Source organism: Equus asinus, chromosome 8, assembly GCF_041296235.1.
Source record: "Equus asinus isolate D_3611 breed Donkey chromosome 8, EquAss-T2T_v2, whole genome shotgun sequence".
In the NCBI taxonomy this organism is placed as follows: domain Eukaryota; kingdom Metazoa; phylum Chordata; class Mammalia; order Perissodactyla; family Equidae; genus Equus; species Equus asinus.
In genome coordinates, this window is record NC_091797.1 from 53,357,931 (window position 1) to 53,378,169 (window position 20,239).

Sequence of the window (20,239 nt, forward strand, 5' to 3'; positions counted from 1 at the left end):
ACTTAGAGGGTCCTGTTCCACCAGTTATCCTCTGTAATTCCACTCTCATCCTATACTCTTGCCTCCGATGTCATACTTCTGCAGAGAATCATCAACACTGGTCTTCACTTCCTTACCAGCACTTCCATTCATCACTTCTTCTCAGACTTTGGTCCCCAGCAGACCCGATGGAAACATGGCAGACGTGAAGAGGCTCCATCTGCAGATTCCACACGTGACCTGGAAAGCTCTGCATTTGCCCAAACCGAAGCTCAGGTGCCTCTTGCTTACCCAAGGGGCCTTCCAGGTTTTGAAATTAGAAATTGGGTTTCCAGCGTGGTCCTGCCACACAGCTGGACTCATCCATCGCAGTACCACCAAGGAAGGTTAACTCTTGGGAACAGATGAAAGAACTTGCACAGCATTTCCCAGCAGGCACAGGTGATTCCTGCAAACTCAGTAGAGTGAAACTCACACGTACGAAAATGTAAATTTGTGTGAGAAGACGTAATGCTGTTACTCACAGAGCTTGAGTGCTTTTAATTCTGCATAATAGACAGTCAGCTCTGATAGCTTTGGAGAGTGATCTCTGGGCCTACTGAGTGGTCCAAAAGTGGAAGGAAGCTGTATTCATCATTCTTTTCATTGTCTTTCTTTTTCCTCTCTTTTTCTGCTGGGGTCAGCAGAAATAGGAATCTTCTTTTTTCTTTTTAGATCAGTACGATTATGATTATGATTATGCTGAAAGACCTGTATGGGAGGAATGCAGCAATCTGAATTAAAAATAGCATTTTATGTCCTCCCACACACAGCACTTGAGTGCTCTGAATGCCTTTTATAAATGCAGACTTTCTGCCTGGCTAGATAAAAGAGGCTGTCACTTCATTTCCATAACGAAGTCATTCGCAGGAGAATTCCATTGTTTTAGCAATAGAATTTTTGTAAAAGCCCTCTTATTTTGCCTGAAAAAGGTAACAAAATTGAACTTTTTGAGAACTTACTCGACAAAACAATTAAGGAGGGAGAGATTTTCTCTCCCTTTGATTTGTTAGGAGTTGTACGTGCGAGCATCCCCTGAGCCGTGATCTTAGGATCAACCCGAAACCTACAAGGTGAAGGGGGAGGGGAGACAACCTGCTGTTCTTTCTTCTAATAAAAATGGGATGCTGTTCCCTAAGAATGTGTGTTCTAGAGCCCTGTGACAAACAGATGTTGCTCATTCTGAAGAGCTTTAAATATTCGTTTTTACAGAGATGTAGGAAACTTTTAGAATGCTCATCATGTGAAGAAATTCCTTGGGATTTTTAATGAAACATGATCATCAGATATTTTTTTTAAAGATTGGCACCTGAGCTAACAACTGTTGCCAATCTTTTCTTCTTCTTCTTCTTCTCCCCAAAGCCCCCTAGTATATAGTTGTATATTCTAGTTGTGAGTGCCTCTGGGTGTGCTGGGTGGGATGCCGCCTCAGCATGGCCTGATGAGCGGTGCCATGTCCACGCCCAGGATCCAAACCTGTGAAACCCTGGGCTGCTGACTTGAGCTCACGAACTTAACCACTCGGGCAAGGGGCCAGCCCCTCATCAAGTATTTTAATTGAGTTAGGACTCTGAAGGCAAACTGTGGCTATATCTTACTGCGGTCTTTTGCTCAGAAAATAGGGTTGATATTGCCCTTTATTTGAGCTTAAGACATTGTAGCAAGTGGAATAGGAGGTATCTCCTTGTCCACTATGACTTGTAATTGGCTCATAGTACTCTCACTGCCCTCAACACGGTGGATCTTTGCTCCAAATATGGTATCAAATCTTCAACTCCAGATTTATAGGAAAAGCGTAATTGTATTCCTTGGTATTTCCTCAGCACCAAGTAACCCACATCAAAGTATTCCTGCCTTTGGTCTTTCAGCAGGTAATCCAGAGACTTAATGCCAAGTGGCATTTCTGTTATTCGGTATTCACAGCTGAGACCGTTGAAATCTCAGTTTTAAGCTAGAATAGTTTCATTAAGGCCTCCTCCAAGAGGAGAGAGCTTTTCAATAGCGCCTTTGTCTTGCAGTACTTTTCTTCTGATTGCACCAGAAAGTTGTAATGTTTAAACAAGGAGGCACTACCTGGAATGGTATGAGAAAAGAGGTTAAAATAGGGCCATTCTATCTGTTGGCTTTTAAATTAATAAAACAGACAAAAAGGAGACAAATGAGGTTGATTTAATATAATTATGGAAAGTCCTGTTAATCCAAACATTATGCAAGAGTTGGGTAGTTAAAACTTTTACTGATTTGGAGTTTTGGAAAATAGTTCTGTTTTTAAAAAGTCTTTGAATGGCCTTTAATCATGTAAGGATACTAGAACTTTTAAAGCATGATTGGAGGTCCTGGTTTTAGCCAGGCTTTTACATAGTAGTGTTTCATAGAATGAAAACAAAGTTGTGGCTTTGATCGGCTTCCAAAGTTCTGTTACTTGTATCTGTCGAAAAGGATGGGGAGGGCGGTGTGTGTGGGTTCTAGCTTGTCATTTTACCTTGACTCACTACTTGGTACCTTGTGAAATTAGGTCAATAAAATACTTGAGGATACTATCATATAACTCCTATTTTTATGGCCAAAAGAGAAGGAGAGGAAAAGATGTAAATTTCTTTCTTAGGACTTTTATTAATTTTGTTATAAAAAGGAGCAAATAGAGCAGAAAAGGAAAGAAACTTAAAGTGAGGGGACCCCTCATAATGGCTGCTCATGGACCATAACAGCCCATGATTTATAAATGCTTTATAAATGATCAACGCATGAAGCGCAGACTCTGCCCTCACCGTCCCCGTTTTTCCCAAGCACTCTGCCCTCCTCGGGCAGGCATGAATAGGACTCTCCTCCAGGGAGGGGATGTGTGATGACTCATGAAAGGGACATGTAACCCAGGGGATGTGCAGCCGCAGTGTGGTCTCTGCGCTCCTTGATCCCCATTCCTCTGTCTCCTGGACCATAATGCTTCCTGTTGGGCTTCAGCAACCCCCTCAGGAGCAGTGTCAAACAAACAAGGCGAGGAAGAAATTGTCAAGAAGGAGCGCATGTCATCTTGGTCTGTAAAATCGTAATTTCCTAGAGACGTCATTTTCTGGCTTTTCAATGCAGATTAGGTATTTCTCATTTATATTGTCATTTTATTCCTGATACGCAGACATACGTTTCTCTGGATGAATAATTATATTTCTTAGCAAACTTTGCTTTATACCAGTAAGGAGATGGGACCTGCATACAGATAGAGACACCTGCTGAGTCTGTATGTGTGTGGATAAAGCTTACCTTTATGAGATAAGCTGTGCTAATAATAGGAAACAGTAGCATGCATCAACATGAATTATAATTAAAAGAAGTTTGATCATAGGATTTTTTCCAGCATATTTATCTCTCTGATTATGTGTTCCTTAGGTAGATACTAATTTTAATTTTTATTACCTGAACACAAACCGGTTAATATCAGTAGAAAATGTCCCAGGTGCATGCTACATACCCAAGGATGGTCAGTTTGGAAAAAGATTTTACAGTGGTTAACCACACAAATCATCAAATGTTGATGGAGTAGGGATCACGTGATGTGATGAATAAATCATATTCTTCAGAATACCTTCAGTTTGGGCTTTGTTCCACCCTTGACTTTCCTCCAGCTCTTCTTGAAATCCACCTGGACACCTATACTCTCAGGAAAGTTCTACAGTGACGTTGCCTTTCCTGGAGAAGGGGAGCCGTCAGCCCTCTGTGACTGACATGTGTGCTCCTTTGTGGGCAGGGTGCAGACAGAGGCCTTGGACCCTGCTGGGCTGAGCATGCTCATCCAGAGGAAGCACTCGTACCTCTGCAACTGCCAGCAGCCCTGGCTGCTTCTCTTTCTTCCTCAGAAGGAAAATACAAAGAGTCAGCTTCAGTTGTGAATCAGAAAAAGAGGCTCTTGCAGAACGTTTCATCAGTTGACTGAGCAGTTTCCATATTGGCTTATGTAATGATTTTTCTCCAAGTCACCAGAAAAGGAGCTCTCTTATTTGAAAACCACAGAGTCAAGAGACTTGAGGACATGTCAGAGGAAAAAGTAAAACACCACATTCTCAATCACTTAATCCATAAGTCTTTATCAATGGGTTACCATTTGCAGAAGCACTACGAGGCTTACAAAAAGCAGACAGTCACAAACCCTGTCTTCACAGAGTTTACAGGAGTCTGCCTGGGGAAATGGTGCCTTTTTTGGGATAAGCAATAAAATGATTAGCATTCTAAGGAAAGGAAGTAAAAAGATGTAGAGTTCATATCCAAAGAGAGAAAAAAAAGGTACTTGTGATTGAGAAAGTTGTAGCATAGGAGGATGAAGGAAAGAGTGATGGAAAAAGTAGGATTTGAGCAGGTCTCGGTAGGTGTAGCTTGGCTTTTGACCTGTGAAGTAGAAACCTGGGCTCTCAGAGATGGAGAGAGGATCTCAGTGGGGCTGGTAGAACATGCCTGAGGGGAGAAGTAGGAAGCAAAGTTGGAAAAGCATGTTGGGGCCAGATTGTGAAGGTCTTAAACATCAGATTTGAGAAGATTTTCAGCAAGCCGTAGGAACCCGTGAAGGTATGGCATGGACCAGTTGTATTATATAATCTACTTTAGGAAGTTTGATCCAACAGGGATGACTCAAATGGTTTGCAGGGAGAATATTGAAGGAAGAAGACCAATTAGGCTGCTGTGAGAGGAATAGAGTCTGAACTAGCAAGGTGGTGTGGGAATAGAGCGCAGGCTTGATAGGACTTGACAACTGATGGACTGTGGCAGAAAGAGGAGACAATGACGCCATTAGCGTGAATCAGAAATAAAAGTGGAGGGGGGCTGGCCCCGTGGCCGAGTGGTTAAGTTCCCGCGCTCCGCTGCAGGCGGCCCAGTGTTTCGTTGGTTCGAATCCTGGGCGCGGACATGGCACTGCTCATCAGACCACGCTGAGGCAGCGTCCCACATGCCACAACTAGAAGGATCCACAACGAAGAATATACAACTATGTACTGGGGGGCTTTGGGGAGAAAAAGGAAAAAAATAAAATCTTAAAAAAAAAAAAAAAAGAAATAAAAGTGGAGGACCGGTTTGGGGGAAAAAAAGAGGAAAAGTTTTGAAACAGACTCAATTTATTTATACTGCATATATCCAGCAGCTTGTTGGGGGAGATGCCAGGGCCCAGGATACAGATTGAAGAACTAGATGCAATAAAAGGAACTTATTCTGGAAAGAGAAGAGAGCTGAGCATGGAACCTTGGGGAATACATCCCCTGGGGTTGGAAGGAACGAAAGCTGAGAAAGAGGAACAGCAGTCAGAGTGATGTAAGGAACACCAGAATAGTTCCATCTCAGAGAAACCAGGAGTATTAGGATGTTTTTGGTGAGAGAGACAAATACAATTCAAAGTGATTTAAGCAAAAGAAACCCTGGAATTTATTGTATCACGTATATATTAGTTTTCTATTACTGAATAACAGATTACCATAAACTGAGTGGCTTAGCACCACACCTGTATTATTCCATAATTTCTGCAGGTAAGACGTCTTGCCACGGCTCAGCTGGATTCTCCACTCAGGGTTTCCTAAGGCTGAAATCAAGGTGTCAGCTGGACTGCACTGTTTTCTGGGGCTTGCAGTCTTCTTCCAAGCTCACATGGTTATTGGCAGAATTTATTTCCTTGTGGTTGTAGGGTAGAGGCCTCTGTTCTGTTGCTGGTGGTGGGCTGGGTGCCACTCTCAGCTCCTGGTGTTCATCTCCAGTTCCTTGCCACGTGGTGGTCCCCCTCCCCTCGTATGTCCTCTCGTGCTTTGAATCTCATTCCTGGAAGAGCCTGTCCCTTTGAAGGGCTCACCTGATTAGGTCAGGCCCACCAAAGATAATCATTATATTTTAAGGTCAGTTGATTTGGGACCTTAATTTTATCTGCAAAAATCCCTTCACAGCAGGAGCGCCCAGATTAGTGTTTGATTGAATAACTAGGAGAAGGTGTGTGTGCGCACAAGGGGTCATGGCAATCTTGGGGGCTACCTGAGAATTTTGTCTATTACAGCATGACTAAAAAATCCAGGGACAAATCTAACTTTTGACATGGCTGGATCCAAGGGGCCTCACTGTCGTCAGGACTCAGACTTTATCTTTCAGCTTTGCTCCCTGCTGGCAGAGCTTCCTTCTGAAGCGAGCTTTCCTCACAAGGTGGTAAAACCAGCTCTTAGTAGACCATGCTCCCACGGTCTCACTGGGAGGCGGCACCTCGTTCCTCTGAGTCCCAGCCAGTCTGAGAGAGGCCTTTGATTGGTGTGGCTTTGGTCACTTGCCTATCCCTAAAGCCAGTCATCATGGCGAGAGGGATATGTATTCTGATCTCCAGACCTGGGTCAGATGCCCATCTCTGGACCCAAGGCATAAGGTCATTCTGCCCAAATCACAAAGAAAATGGAGGAGAGGTCATTCCAGAAAGATGCTGTTTTGCAAAAATTCTAGTCCACTAAATAAAAGTAAAAGAAACTTGAAGGAACCATTGGTGAACTGTATCAAATGTTATAAGAGAAATCAGGAAAAGGCCACTGCATTTAGCAGGCAGGAAGCCATTCATGACTTTTGAAAGAGAAGGAAGTTTACTGAAAAAAAGCGTGGTGGAAATCAAACTGTCAGGGTTTAAGATGTACCTGGTGAAATCCTGGCTTTGAATTTATACCACACTTTACCATGTTTGTTGGTGCACGAGAGAGAGGTGGTAGCCATTTGGAAATGTATCAGGGTATGGGGAAGGTCTTTCATGGATAGCAGTGTCTGAATGTGTTTGTAGGCTGAGAAGAAGTTTCTAGAAGAGAGGAAAAAGATTGCAGGAGAGATAGAGGGCAGAATTGACACTAACAGGACCTGCAGCCAGTAGGAGGGGAGCAGACTAACAGCCCAAGACTAAGAACCACAGAAAGTTTTCCCAGATTCTAAAGTGTGTGGGCTCTTTTGGGTTTTTGGTCATTTGTCACCTCTTTGGGATGGACAAGTATCATTCTTTAAAGTGTAGCCATCTCATAGTGATTAAATATACTCAAAAGATTCTTAGCTTTGGTCTGGCTGTGTAATTGACAGAAAGAGCAGTGGTTCTCAAAGTCCGGTCCGTGGACCAGCAGCATCAGCATCACCTGGGAACTTGTTGGAAATGCAAGTTCTCCGGCCCCAGCCAGACCTGCTGAATCAGAAATTCTAGGAGCGGGACCCAGCTGTCTGTGGTTAAACAAGACCTCTAGGTTTTTCTAATGCTGGTTCAAGTTTGAAAGGCAGTGCCTTAGAGCATCCACATCTCCCCTCCACATACCAGGAGGCTTTCCTTAATAATGGCTTTGAAAAGCTGAGAGAATCAAGGACATAGGCTCCAAGTGACAGGGTGGGGAGAATTGTAAATCTTGAAAGGGGATGGCAGCTGTTCAAAAGCCACTAATGACTAAGAATGTAATGGATTGAAAGAACAGAAGAGGGGAGGCTAAGTTCTAACTTAATTGTTCTCAAGTTCATGCAGGGCTTTCATTTGGATGATAGGCGTTAGTGGAGCTGCAAGTCCCAGGAGGACAGAGAACAGTGAGGCAGGCTTAAATTATAGCGGTAGAGTAGTGAGTCCTTGGGAGTAAGGGTTAAGTCGTAGAACTGGTTTTGGATATGGATCATTTAATTTAAATTCAAGCTCTTCTACTAGAACGCTATTAGGAGGTTGCAAAAGAAGGGCATGGCAAGGTTTCTTTCATGGAGGAGCTTATAAAGTTTTTGAGCCTTCAAGACTTAAAATAAATCCAGTGGAGTATAAAAAGGCCGTCTAGCAGAGTGCTGAATTGAAAAGGACCGTGGGTCAAAATGTGTGGAAGAGACTGTAAGTGCTGTGGGCACTCGGGAAGGAGAAATTGGCATCGTGTCATTTCCTTCACTGGACGGAGGATGAAACTGTCAGCCTGGCATAATTTCCCAGGTCTGATGGTGGGGTGTTGGGCATCTTGGCTGCAAGAAGTCCTTTTTTTTTTTTTTTGGCTCTCTTTTCTTTCCGAGTTTCGTTAGTTTGTCAAAACTCCTAAGTCAAAGCAAGGGTTTGTATTTCAAGACTTTGAACTTGGAGTATTATTAATATTTTTGGTTATATGAGAAACTGGTAGGAGAAATTACATTTTATCCTGGATGTCTGAAATGGAAAGAGACTCAAATAGGAGTTTGGCTTATTCATTGCAAACAAGACTTTCAAACTCAACTGCATTCATGGGGAGAACATGAATGAGCCTGTCTGAGGATGCCTTCGTTTTGTAGGATGAAAAAAAGCAAATTACTGATTTTCCTTAGTGGAAGGATTAACTTGTACCAGATCTGGAATGATAGAGAACAAGAAAACACTTCAGATGAACACAACATCTCCATTGCTTTTTATTTCTTGGCATCATGCTGCTCACCTGGGTAAGTAAACAGATAAAACCAAACCAAGAACCAGGAGAGAAGGCGCCCAGGACACTGTTGAAGGGGGGCAGAAATGCCGTTTAAGTCCAGGAGACAAATTATAAAAATACCCTAGTAGTCAAGAGGAAGCCAGCAAATTTAAGGTACTAAGAAGATTTTTTTCTGAAGTTTACGTATAATGTGATCTGTTTTTAGCCCTTTGGGGGAGGGTTTTTTTTTAACCCAGCTGTGGCACACAGATGTTAACAGAGAGCTTCCTTTTGTTTCACTGTGATGCTGAGGTGACTTGAGATGCATTAGGAAGCCAGAGACTTCCTTTCTTGTCACATCAAGTGTAATACCTGCACTAAAGTGTGTTCCTCTAGCAGAAATTACTAGTGTTTGGTGCTCTGATGGCCCAGAAGTCAGACAATAAAATCATCTCTATTTCAAGGTATTAGGAACAGTTCTGTTGCTCATTTCTTTTTTCTAATTGAGATATAGTTGACATATAGCATTATATTAGTTTCGGGTGTACAACATAATGATTCGATATATGTATATATTGTGAAATGATCGTAATAAGTCTAGTTAACAGAAAGTCTGTTGCTCCTCTCTTGATCAAGGAGACCTATGGCAATGGCCAGGGAAAAAGATGAGATAACGGAAATTAGTTGTACATCTCTGGGTCAGGTGACATAATGCACAGGCTGTTTCCTCTACCTGGAACCTCAGGGGCTGGCTAACTTCTGCTCAACTTTTACTTCCCTGCTAAAATGTTACTTTTGTAAGATAAGCCTTCCTAAGCCCCTCCTTCTAAAAGAGGACCCTCCCTTGTGATTGCAAATCATAATGTTACTTTTTCCTTCGTAATGCCTATCCAGTTTTCAAATTTTATACATATAGTAAAAATCGTATTCTCCAGTTCTTCAATGAACTCCTTAAAGGCGTGGTCCTTGGCAGTTTTGTGCACTGTCATAAACCGAGAACCCGGCGGTTATAGTGCACACCAAGTAAAAATTCTTTGAGTGAATGAATGAATTAATAAGGAAGCACTTGGTAAACTGTATTTACTATTAAAGCCATAGTTAATTATATTAGTAGCAGACACTTCCTTTCTCCCTTCTGTCCTAATTTATTTCTCTCCATTTTTTTGAGTTCTTTATTTTGAGGTGTACTTGTCAGTGTTTCCCTAATTCCAAATCTAAGATTTGATATTGTTCATTCTTGCCTCCTTTGAGATAAAGGACCCCTTTTTTCCCTCGAGAATATTATTACACCCACAGGGTGAATCCTGCAACTCCACCTTTCTTCATTGTGTGCTTATAACTTGGAAAGGAAAATATGACCAGCCTTGTGGATGAGTTACTTGGGAAGCAAACAGGATTCTAGCATTGCACTTAAATTCTATTTCTCGTGTTCCCCAAAGCCACTCATTAAGTTCCTATAGCTCAAGCACGCTCCTCAAGAATACACCAGTCAAAATCACTTGTTAATATTGACCCAGGAAAAGCTGTTCCTGGCTCTCTCTTGAAGGAGGGAAAAAAAATCAAGAAATTCACGTGTGGAAAATATTAACGATCCAGGACATGAATAGGTCTTTTCTTTAAAAGCAACAAACAAACAAACAAAAATTATCCAGTCCTTCCCCAGCAGGGCGCTGGTGTGCCATTTCTGTGTGTAAGTGTTATCCTCGGTGGGCGGAAATGGCAGACAGACAAGTGGAAAATTTCACAGCTCCGAAAACATCCAGTGCACCATACGCTGCAGCCTGGCCGTCTGAGGGAGCCGTGTGGCATGGACCGAATAAGACGCGCCCGCACAGGCCTCTCTCACCCACCTTTCTGTCCCCTTTTCTCTTTGATTCCTGCTCCAGGCCTTCGCTTTCTTTCTCCCTGAGATGCCAGACATTTCCTTTCCGGTACTCTGCCTCCCTTGACCCTTCAGTGGAAGGGGAGTGTTAGCACAGTGGCCCATGCAGATCTGTGGATGTTTGGGTGCCCCAGGGATGGTTGACTGTTGGTGCCTCGCCAAAGCTGGCTTTTATATTCTGGCTCAGAGTTCAGTAACAGGCTTATGACCACTAATCATGCATTGCGTTTACATAGTGTCTTTCTTCTCGCGAACTGTGAGTGCTTTGCGAGAGTGATCTTACTGATCTTCCCAAGAACCCAGTGAAGTGTGAAATGGCAACAGGTGAGAGTCCTAGCTCCCTCCTTTTTGCAGAGACTCAAATCAAGTGACTTATTTTGAGACTGTGGTGCAAGTTTGCGTCTCACCTGGGATTGCATCCGAGTCTCCCAGAATTGGCTTCAACTTGATGGGATGGGATGGGCAGGGCAGGGAAAAAGGCTGGCCGTGCCGTGATGTGTTTCCTGGGGCCAGAGCAAAAATGTTGAAATTTTTTTTTTTTAAGGAAAGGGTACTGGAAAGTGGTTTTCGGTGAATTATCATTTAGTCTCATTGATCGCGAGATTTCATTTGTTGAACCAACGAGTGATTTGACAATGCATTTACCTTTTTCTTTTTCCTCTGTTCTGTTCCCATGCTAGGGATTTCTCACGTCTCTGTGAAGGGAAGAAAGAACACGCCTGAGCCCAGGAGCACGCCAGCTACTTGTGAGAAGTCTCCGTGGTGAAGGATAGGCTGGGGCTACCTGTGAGCAGTGCACAGTGAATGTTGTAAGTTAACAAGAGCAGCATCTGCAGTGGCTTGCCTTGCGAGGGTTTGTGAATCACTGGATGTAACTGAGCCAGGGTGATGAAGGGGTATTAGCATTAGCTCTAGGTGATCATCCAATTAATTTCTTTTTTTAGGGGAGAGATTCTGTTTTTATTTGCCATGAACTTGCCTTTCTCTCGGCTTCTGTGGGGCGCTGCTCATTATCTACTTCTGGAATAAAAGAGTGGAATACAATGATTCTTTCATTGTAGGAACGGGCTTTCCCCTGGTACAGTCAAACGGTATCAAGTGTGGAGTAACCTCTTTAACTTGGGCTTTCGCTGTTCTTTGAGGTCGGTGGCTAGGGGGTAAGGTTCTCCAGGCTAAAGGTTAGCAACCAGGACTTGCACCCAGCGATTATGTTTATTTATGTGAAGTTTATGATTGGAATGAATTTTTTTTCTTGCTTTCAAAAATCTGAGGTATGCAAGTACAGTTGTTTTGGGTGCTTCTCGTATTCAAAATTGGCTGGTGTACTGGTTTTTGTCAGGTTCTTGGGTTGGGATTTTGGGATTGGTAAAGTAGTTCCTGTGTGTCAGCTGCTGGTCACCTTTCATGAGGGGTGTAGTATCAAGTAATTGAAGAGACGGCACACTGTGGGCTTCAAGGAGCTGACCCGCCACGAAACTTAGAGCTTTGACCAGCTCTGCTGCTGTCTGGAGATTTGACCTCTTTGCTAGACTGTGTTACAAGAAAAGTGTGCAAGAGTTTTGACCAGGAAAGAACACAGCTACAGGAAACCCAGGATGGCCTATGAATGTGTTATCTTCAAAGTTTAGAAAATGAAAAGCCAACTTAGACTAGGGGTTTTTCTATATGCATATATGCATACTTAATATATATTAATGTTTTTGTGTGTATATTTGTGTGTATATGTATATATATGCATAAAACTATGTATTAAGCTTTCTAGGCGTTTCTTGCCTGCTTTTTTGCAGTTGCATAAAAGATTTTGAAAAAGCAAGATGCTACTAATATGAGGGCATGTATCAGGAAGAATTAACACTGAAAAGAAAAATTTCCACTGAATTTTTTTTAAAGGGAGGAGGCAGAATTTGAGGGAAGGAGAAGAGACTTTTTTTTTTTAAGGTGTGCTTTTTTTGGTGAGGAAGATTGGCCCTGAGCTAATATCTCTTGCCAATCTTCCTCCTTTTTTTTTTTTTCTCCTCTCCCCAAAGCACAAGTATATAGTTGGATATTCTAGTTGCAGGCCGTTCCAGTTCTTCTATGTGGGATGTCACCACAGCATGGCTTGATGAGCAGAGTGTAGGTCCACACTCGGGCTCCAAACTGGTGAACCCTGGGCTGCTGAAGCAGAGTGTGTGAACTTAACCACTCGGCCATGCGGCCGGCCCCCCTGAATTTTTTTTATTTCATGGTTTTCTAAAAATTTGTATTGAAATATGCATGTTTATGCATACCTCCTCAGGGTTAAATAATCAGTAATATTAAAATAAGCTTATTAAATCCAAAATCTCCCAGTGCCTCATAGTAAATGGATGATGGGAGACACTGGTGTTTTAATGTGGTTCCCTTTTGTATGTGTGATGACATTGGTGATAGTGGAAAGTACACAGCTCCTGGAATCAGTCGACCTGAATTCTATTCCTGGCCCTATGGTCAAGGTCAAGTAAGTTTGCAACCTTGGGCAAGTCACTAACCCTCAAGAAGTGTTACTTTCTAAGTCTATATATTGCTCTGTGCCACCTGTTTATTGCTCAATGACATCTTGGTTTGGAGTCCCTGTGAGGGGCAGAGCATCTTGTAAGGCACTTTAATACTTACTAAAAAGTATCTCCTTATAAAAATTTCTAGCAATATTAAGGAACAACTTTACGTCCTGTTAGATTTGGGTGCTCCAGGAGCAGGTGTTTTTACTAGAAATTATTTTCCCAAACAGGTGGCTGTTAGAATGCGCTTCTGGTGACGGTTTTTAAAGCGTTTTTATCCTGGGAAACAAGTATGTTATGGAAAAGCGCTTTAGGTTTCAGGTTCCATTTGAGAGCAGTGCCGTTACTATAATCAAGATAGCTTTTGTTTCAAATCTGCTGGTGTTTTCTTTTAAACCATTGCTTTGAACCGCTCACATGATACCCTGCCAAACCTCAAACCTTGAGTGAGGTTTTCAAAGAAGTTCCGAAGCGTAAACTTTAAGATGCCACATGGCCAACTTAAAGTAATTTTAAAATCCTTCAGTAAATGGAGTGGGTTGAGAGAGAGGAAGAAAATACTAAATTCTCGCGACCTCCTTTAGCACCAAGGACTTGCTCTTCCAAATTGCATTTACTTGGGAGTGGAGGGGGGTTCCCAGTTATCTTAACAAAGTTTGAAATTAGTCATCTTAGTAGTTGGTTACCTTTTATAATCTTGGAGCATTTTTACAACATTGAGTTCATATTTTCCTCTTACTTTGGTGTCCTGGGTGCCCAGAGGCCTGTACCATTATAATAGTGAAAGGAGGAGATTTTCAAAGAATGTACGCTTGCACATAGGTGGGGTATGATGGTGGGTGTATGAGCATTTGAGTCATAATCGTAGCAGCCATTGGATTAGTGGTTCCTGTCCTCAGCTGTCCTCGCAGACTGCACCCCAAATTCGTTACCTCTGCAGCGTTCCTCTTGTTGTCCCCATTTACCGCCTCTCACATCTGCTCCCATCTTTCTAGCGGATGCAGTTTGCTCCTGAAAGTGTCTCAGACTGGATCTAGGATGTAGCATCTTGCACAAGAAAGGAATGGCGATGAAAATCTGGCTCAAGAGTCAGGAGCCTGCATCATGGTGCACTTGACTCTATGACCTCGGGCCCCCCAGAGCCCTGGGGGCCTGTTTTATGATGACTAACATGAAAAAAAGTTGAGTTAAATGACCACTGGTGGGTCTCCCAGCTGTAAGTGTCTAACACTGCGTAAAGGATCAGCCTTAGATGAGGCGGACTGGACCTTCATTTTACCCTATTTGGCTTCTAAAAGTCAATGATCTGGCACAACTTCAATTTACAACTGCTTTTAAAATGTTGAGTGCAGTCTTATGGTTAGGAAAAAAAAATTAGTATGTCACCATTGTGATACCCTTTCTGCAGGAACCCTCTCGGGTACCACGTGACAATTCAAAAGATGTTCATTTGAGGGCCTCCTGAGAATGTAGTTTTAGTGATTTAAATTTAGGATCCACACTCACTGGTCTTTTTGAAAATTAAACATGAGCCAATTTTAAAATTAACTTTTTAGAAACTGCCCACCGCCGTACTCAAGTATTGCTTAGTCCATAAGCAGGGAGGCCATGATCCGTAATTCTCTCTTTTTTTTTTTTTTTTTTAAAGATTTTATTTTTTCCTTTTTCTCCCCAAAGCCCCCCGGTACATAGTTGTGTATTCTTCGTTGTGGGTTCCTCTAGTTGTGGCATGTGGGACGCTGCCTCAGCGTGGTCTGACGAGCAGTGCCATGTCCGCGCCCAGGATTCGAACCGTCGAAACACTGGGCCGCCTGCAGCGGAGGGCACGAACTTAACCACTCGGCCACGGGGCCAGCCCCCGTAATTCTCTCTTAAGCTTCTCTGTGTCCTTACGCAGGATTTCTCAAGTTACCTTTTCAAAGCAGCCTCCCCTGACCTACATAAAATAGCACCCACCCCATCCCTCTCTAGCCTCTAGCCTACTTTATTTTTTTTAATCGCCTTCCATGTTGTATATTTATTTGTTAGTCGTCCATCTCTTCAACTAGACTGGAAGCCCCATGAAAGCGTGGCTATTATTTTATGATTACCATTCTTATTCTTTTTCTTATTATTCCCTGCTGAATCCACAACATCTAAAATGCCACTTGGCCCATAGTGGACACTCGGTAAATACCCGTTAGTGAATGTGAGGAGAGAGTCAGCACATGCTGGGGTTTCTCCTGTGTGGGCCTAAGCCGTTAGAAAAAGGAGCGTAAACAGGGTTCTGATGAGAATTGCTTGAACCTGATAGTAGTTTGGTAGGGTAAGTGGTGGCACGGAGAGACTAGCCTGCTTTCTTTCCCTTAGAAGTAGATGCTAAATGTCTGTGATGTGTGTAAGTAAATGTGGGAAAGGAAACAATTAAAAAAAAAAAAACTTTATAGAACTATCAATAGAGTTTGGGGATTTTCTGATACTTGAAAAAACAAAAATGTGCCCTGCGTATATTTCCTCCCCTTTTCCATTGAGTGGTTTGCTTTATCAGTTGTTTGTGAGCGGTCTGCCCTGGCGTTCTGTGCACAGTGGTGGTTTTGCCTCCTACAATCACATCACTTTATCACCATTTATGTATCCATTTGTTCCCAAAGTGGGAGCCGGGTTGAGGTGCTGAATCTACCTGGAAACTCCCCATGTACTGAATGGCGTCATTTTCATTTTCTTTGCTTTTGGATGACACACAATTTGGAAAATAAAGAAATAACATGCTGGTAGAAATGAAGTCTGTCGAATGTCTCTGTGGTGATAAGGGGAAGTTCTTAAAAGCTTTCTTAAGGAGGACCGTCCTCCATTGCTTTTGAGGATAGCAGGAATAAAAGTGTCTTGATTCTTGTGTGTTTATCAACCCCCTTGTCAGAATACCTGCTCTGAGTGTGGAGAAGTTACATTATTCCTGGGAAGAAATGGAAAGACTAAAATAAACACCTCTGTGCCTATTTAGACAGCATTATGCTGTCTTTATAAACTTTGAAAATTGGGAGCTGAATTTCTGGTCTCCAGAGTAAGAGAATTACACAGACACACTCTAGTAAGAGCGATTTGGGAATTTCCCTATGTGTCTGTCAATTTGTACCTTTTCGATTTGCCATCTGTGATACCAAATTTTCTGGCACTATCATAAAAGAAAAATAACAAACCCGAGGTAGATAAAGGGAGTCAGGAGAGAAGGGGAGATTTTACTGTTAGATACATGAGGGAAAACAGTCTCACTGTTTTTGGTCCTTGCTTCTCATGACCCGGTAAATGGGCCTGTGTATTGTAAACGCGAAGAGGCTCTCACTGAGCACCTTCCATGCCAGGTACTCTGGGCATCCTTGTACAGCCTCAAGTCCTCAAGAGTTTTCTGTTTCACCCATTTCATTCCCTGTCCCACACTTCCTCCAGTTGCTTCTTATTGATAGCCTCACTAATTCCTGGCCATGGCTCCTTCGGCAGGGCCTTTGCACAAGCTACTTCTCAGAGTTGTCAGAGCTACTTCCTGAGTGAGCTGGCAAAGTCTAGCACTTCCCAGGCACACCCTTTCCCTCGGCATCACCTTCCCCGGGGGCTCAGCCTCCTCCTCTCAGCATCTCAGAGAGGAGAAGGGAAATACACAGAACGCCCAGAAGCTGTGGAAGGAAAAATGTGCATGTGTCTTCTAAAATATTTGTTTTCTGTGGGGAAAAAGAAAGCATCAACGGCCTGGTCAGACTGCTTTCTAACTGAATAGTGCAGAGGCAAAAAGTTTTTGTGTTCTATTTGTGAAGAATTCACTAAATAAATAATATTTATTAAAAGACTGTTGTGGCCAAGGTGTGCTAAAGTCTGTTAGGGATACAGTGATGAGTAATCTATATTTACTGTCCTCTGAGACCTGACTTTAACAGAGCACCATGGGAGGATGTTCTCGGGGGCGTGAGTCAGCTGCTCCGAAAGTCATGATGGGTAGGGTTCCTCCGAGTTGGGTTTTCAGGAAAGGCTTCAAGGGCCGCTGAGGGTGAATTAGGCCTTGACTCAGGGGTAGGATTTCAAGCTGCTATATGTGTGTGCTTTGAGAACGTAAGGGAGGGAGAGAAGACAAAACTAGTCTTTTATTTAACTGCTTCTGCATCTGGGCAAGTGAGACATTAGAGTCAGAAACCGCTTTCCATCAGAAACAATGTGGTATGACCACCAACGAAGACAGAATTTGTAGCCCCTGGGAACCATTCTCCTATAGTGTCCTTTTATATATTTCTATGCAAAAGCTGAAGCAGGAACTTGGGCCACTTAAAGAAATGATGCCTCTCAGCCCTAGTAAGTGTAGTGTTTTCAACTTGAACTTTGGACAGAAATGACACCTACAACTAAAAATGTATTTCTTGGAGCCGGCCCGGTGGTGCAGCGGTTAAGTGCGCACGTTCCACTTTGGTGGCCCGGGGTTCGCCGGTTTGGATCCTGGGTGCTGATGTGGCACCGCTTGGCAAGCCATGCTGTGGTAGGCATCCTGCATATAAAATAGAGGAAGATGGGCATGGATGTTAGCTCAGGGCCGGTCTTCTTCAGCAAAAAGAGGAAGATTGGCAGCAGATGTTAGCTCGGGGCTAATCTTCCTCACACACACACAAAAAAGTATTTCTCAAGTGGTGTATCTTTGAAGTGCCCACTGTTCAAGAATCAGTATACACGCAAGGAGGAAGGCAGGGAAGTTGGATAGTGGTGCTGCCCCAGAAGGGAAGTATTAACCCACTGAAAATTCTTCCAGCTAAAGATCAAATAATTCCCACCCTTTTCGACACCTCTGGGGTTGATCAGCTCCATTCTCTTTGTTGGAATATTACTAATGTTTGTCATTTCTGACAAAGTATATCATACTGTAGTATTTGAATTATTTTCATTATTCCTCTAAAAGATTGTTGTTGCTCTTTTGCTTTCCTCTTTTGCTTTCCTCTTTTGCTTTCTTACCGAAAAGTGAGGCATAAATAGGAACTAAATGACATTGTTCTGTCATAAAGCGGAAACAAAATTTGTTGATTCTTACCAGTAAATAAATCGTTTCTTGAGGCTAATATAAAAAGACAAGTAGATAATTTCATTCTTTTAATTCCCCCAATTTTTCACTTTTGTAAAACAAACATTTATTGTAATACAAGAAAATCATTTAACCAATGTATATTCATATTAAATTTCAAGTGGTATATGTAATAAATTATGCTAGATTATGCTTAGATTTAAAGAATTAATCTGTCTTCTCTATGTTCTGAGGATTATGTTAACCTTTTGCAGATACCTAAATAAGTAAGTTATGTGATTAAGAAATCGTAATTTTCAACAAGTATAAAATGCTTTTTAAGTCAGATAGCAAAATTAACTGTTTGAAACGTATGTTAGATAAGGTTAGTTTCTCAGTCATTTTTTTCTATTTGTGCTTCCATTCTGAACGACTTCCTTAAATAGGATCCCCAAAAATGGAAATATTAATGGGATACAATCAGCAATCTCCTTCAGGATCTTTGATTTCCAAGACTCAGGCAGGTTCTTGTCATCATGCTTTTTGGACCCAGCCGTCTTCTTATACCTCCAAATCCCACTTGTTGCCCAATCCTTTATCACACATGTCTTGTGACCATCTCCCTTCCAGCCTCAAGCCTCTGGCACTGGGATAGGACGTGGCCACAATGCCAGCAGAATTCACTGCTTAGGACCCTTGCCTAGGTACTGGGCTGTGTTAGCTCTTTCAGTCTGTACATAAGCTGTCTTCCTGGACATCTGGACACTGTACTTAGTGTGTCTAGAAATGAAATCACTCTTGCTAAAATAGTTTTCTAAAATTTCCATTAGGTTACTCTTCATTTCGTTTTCCTTTTTCCTTCTCAAGCCTTTGTATCTTGCATAGAACTGAAAAATTGTAATTCCTCCAAGGGCTAAAATCCAAGACTTTGATAGACAGTCTTGATGCCTGGGGCTCCTACGAGTTACTACCTGTTATAAGCATTGTAAAACTTACCCTGCAGAACAAAGAGAACTGGGCACAAAGATTGTTCCCTTCTTCTACCATGGCAAGCCCTAGTTTTCCGGTCTCCTTTGCTTTTTCTTCTTTGTTCTCCAAGAAAAGGTGGGGATGAGGTTAGGATGCTATTGTTCAGAAAGGGGACAGCTATTGCCTGTACAAACAGATTTTCTCCCTTCTCTTGGCAACTTCACTTGCTCTACCTGTTTCTGGCTCACTTCTGCTTATGAACAGCTTCCCTCCCTCCACTTTCAGGAGACTAATAAGTTAAATATACACATGTCCATTGGTTACTGCCTATCTACCAGTTCACATAATTCAGAATAGAGTCATTCTGCTCCTATCTTAAGCGAGTTTCTTGCCCCTTCTCTGTCACCACCATGTCAAGCACAGTGTAGATTAAAGGATAGTATGTCAAGGTGAGAGCTGTCCACTGGGTAATGTTAGTCTGTCACTCCCTTTAGCAGAGCAGATTGGCTGCCAATCGGTATCTTGTTGCTGTCATCGGAGTTCGCAATCCAAATTCCCAGCTTTGCTGGCGATCTATTTCTGTGCCCCAGCAATGACGCCAGTTGTCCTAGCAACCTGCTGGCTGGCACTTCCCTAAAGGCAAGCATGGGAGTGGCAGTGGAAGAGGGTGGCCTCCAGGGGGTCAGAAAGGGAGTTGGCAGTCACCTTGGTCAAAGAGGATTTTCCATTTCCTTCATCTGGGCAGGCCTCCAGGAAGAGGATGTCGGTATCATGGGAGTGTCACTTACTAAGGATCATGGACCACATGGTCTGTCTGGTATAGATAGCCTCCCATGGAGAATAACAAGGTGATTAATGGATAGTCCAGGCAGAATGTGGGGACTACCGGGCCAGGATGTTAGTCGATCTCAGAACATTAGATGGTGTCAGTTGCTCTTGCGAATTGAGTTAATGTTCTGGTTGTTTATCAGCACTGGCATTCAGAGTTGGGGACATGGGTAGATGTTTGGGAGGAATTAGAGGTCAAGAGAAGGAAGATGAGGGGAAACACCATTACAGTCGATCTTGGCTCCTTTTCCTGGTGACAGGTCTGACCTGAAAGCAGTTCAGTGTAACTGGAGCTTTCTTACTGGACTCCAGTAATTTATCCATGTCCCCAGCGTAGAAAAGGAACACTATTCACCTTGTCCTCTTCTTTGTAATTACTCTTTTCCTCCCTTTATGTTAAATTGAATTGACAATAAGTGACTTTTTCCCCCTTTCTGATTTGGATCCCAAAGAACATAGAAGTCCTGAGGATTATGTCCTAAAGTCCCTAACCTAGTTGGCCTTGCCTAGGTTAAGTCTAAAATTAGGCAGTCAGTTTACACTGGATGTCTTGGGGACTTTATTCCATCGCCACTTCATTGTAGAAGCCCCTAGCCAAGGACTTTGGCTGACATTTTCTCCTAGGAGTGCTTCTGTCTATGTT

General features: G+C 42.7%; 1 protein-coding gene across 4 annotated transcripts in view; it reads left to right on the plus strand.

The window, feature by feature from the left end:
* ATXN1 (ataxin 1) overlaps positions 1–20,239 on the plus strand; it is a 384,106-nt gene that overhangs the window by 225,904 nt on the left and 137,963 nt on the right. For all 4 annotated transcript variants that reach the window (XM_044773206.2, XM_070515602.1, XM_044773209.2 and 1 more), the window contains one exon: positions 10,953–11,081. The gene's annotated coding sequence lies outside the window, so the exon portion shown is untranslated. The remainder of the gene's footprint in view (positions 1–10,952; positions 11,082–20,239) is intronic.